This window comes from Arachis hypogaea, chromosome 15 (assembly GCF_003086295.3).
Source record: "Arachis hypogaea cultivar Tifrunner chromosome 15, arahy.Tifrunner.gnm2.J5K5, whole genome shotgun sequence".
Lineage (NCBI taxonomy): Eukaryota > Viridiplantae > Streptophyta > Magnoliopsida > Fabales > Fabaceae > Arachis > Arachis hypogaea.
In genome coordinates, this window is record NC_092050.1 from 46156207 (window position 1) to 46159009 (window position 2803).

Consider the following 2803-nt stretch of genomic DNA (forward strand, 5'->3'; position numbering starts at 1 on the left):
ATCCAAGAGATGTTCTCGGACCATGGGGCGCCAATTTTTGGGATGTGGGTTCACACTAGTGTCATGATTTTTAGTGACCCAAGCATTGGCATAAAAATCTTACACCATTAAGATCCCAACTTCCGGGATAGGGTTGGTCAGAACTTCCCAACCTCTTCTCCGGATTTCTTGTTAGATCTCCGGGTACTCATTCTTTTTTAGCCTAAAAGGGACCTCGGGGATCACCTTTTTCTTTGCCACTACTTCATAGAAGTGGTCTTGATGAGACTTAGTGATGAATCTCTCCATTTCCCAAGATTCAGAAGCGGAGGCAATGGCCTTTTGTTTCCTCTTTCTTGCGGACTCTCCGACTTTGGGTGCCATACATAGGAATGGTAGAAGTAAAAAATCAAAGCTTTTGCAATACCAAACTTAAGAACTTTGCTCGTCCTTGAGAAAATATGAAAAAAAAAACAGAAGAAGAGAGGAGAAGAAGAAGAGAATAGTAGAGATGGATTGAGAGAGAGATTCAGCCAAGTGGGGGTTATTGTGTATGAGGTGTCTATTTGAAGGGTTGTATGATCGGTTATTTATAGGGGTGGGTTAGGGTTAGCTTTTGGTCATGAAGGGGAGGGGGATATGGGTGGTAAAAGATTTGAATTTGAAATGGGTGGTTGGTGAAAACTGATGGATGGGAGTGATGAGGGGGTTTGGAAAGAGAAAAAGGTGATACGGATGTGATTGGTTGAGGGTGTATGGGGAAGAGTTTATGTGGGAAAAAGAGAAAGTAAGAGAGAGAAGAAGGTGGGAAACACTGCAACAGGCCAAAGAAGTTAAGAAGGAATTACAACCAAAGCTTCCATATGAGACCCCAATCAAGAAGCCTCCAGACAATGAGACTCTAAGGCATGAATTATCCCCTGAAAAAGAGAAGAGAAAGATGCCAAGAGGGTGGAAAAACAGGAAGATCCCTACTGAAGGCTTCTCACCAGGGGATAAAGTGATGTTAGTCTACCAACCAATGAAAGTGTCTCCACACTTGTCTAGATACTATACTGTGAGCCAGATCCTTTCACTTGAACACTTAGAGATCATCAAAGAGGATACCGGAAGGAAGTTCACAGTAAGAAGAGAAAAGTTGAGGCACTATGATTTTCAGCCTCCATGATCAAGGGACAAGACATCAAGCTAGTGACGTTAAAGAAGTGCTTGTTGGGAGGCAACCCAACCAGAGGTAACTCCCTCTTCTTAATTTGTTTCAATAAAAAGAGTTAAGTAGATTTCTCTGTATTGAAAGGAGCTAAGTTTGGTGTTGCACACCAAAGTAATTCAAGGGTGAATGTGTAATTCTAAGTTTGGTGTTCCACCATAAATTTCATTAAGAACACATTGCAACCCTCAGCATGACTAGTCACTAACTCCAAACAATCGGAGAAACTACTTAACAATTGTTTACTTTCTAGTTTGTAGTTTGTTTTCTTAATAAAAGCACATGAGGTTTCTCGCATGTATTCAATCTTTTGGATATAGAAGTAGGCAAGGAACTAAGTTTGGTGTTCACACACCAATTTAAGTTCAGAAAATCACAAGCATACATGCATGCTAACCATCTCTCAAGTGCTTGGGGAGCAAGCAACTTTCAATATCTTTGCAGGAAGTCATCCAATCTCTTGAAGGAAATATGTACCATCATCCAAAAAGACAAAGAATAATATAAAAGCTACAGATGATGATGACCAGGAGGAAGCAAAGAAGACACCAAGAGGTTGTATTGTCACTTAACTGTTTCTGGTTTGAAGTGCTTAATTGGAAGTATAAGTGTACCCCTGCTTATTAGTTTACTTTTGTCAATTGCATTCTATTTGTTTACTTTCTTTTATATCATTTTAGCTTGCTAGTCTAAGTGCTGATGGCATGTCATCTTGCTTGAGTTGTATGCTTTGTTCCCTTATGCTTGAATAAAAGAGAATGATTATGAAACAGAGAAAGAGTAAAAGTCCATTTTTGTTAGAAGGAAGAATAAAAATCCTAAGGTTATGTGGTGGTATGTGCTAGTTGATTCATGAATAAGGCTATAGGTTAGCATGACTTTAGGATATGAACTTGAGTTACATTCTATGAGACTTGACAAATGAAAGATGTCCATAATAAAAGAAAGAAAATGCAATAGAAAGAAACAAAAAGAAATAAACATGGCTAGCCACCAATCGCTTGAGATTTTAGATATATGCCTGTGATGCTCTTGTACAAAGATAAGCTTGGACAACTAGGTTCTAAGGGGTGCTTCATCACCTGGCAACTTGGGTTAACTAACCCGGGATTGCCAACCGAAAGTCCACCATCAAGAGCTACTTTGAGACAAAGCATTTAGTGACCCAAAGAGGTGCTGGACACCAATATCCAAAGAATAAAAACAAGCTAAATGCATGTGATGTGTATATGCTAAGGAGAGGCTTGAGAAAGTAAGTCCTTAGGGGTGTCTCAACACCTAGCATCTTGAACCAACTGGGGTAGGAATTTTGGCTGAAAGCTTACTATAAAAAGCTGTCTTAACACATAACATTTAGCCTTAGCCAAGCAATAAATGCAATCAAAAGGAAGAGAGCAAGAAAAGCTCAAACTAAGGACCAAACAATAATAAGTCTCATAGGGTGCAAACAAAGTAAGGATCCAAAGGAGTGTCACCACTTCAGCCACAAAGAAGAATCACTAAGATATCATGCATGAAAATCCCAGTAACCAGGATTGAATATCTGTCAATAAAGGCTTGTATCTCTCTGTGTTTTCATTCATTTCTCTTACGTTTTACTGCTTGCTTGGGGAC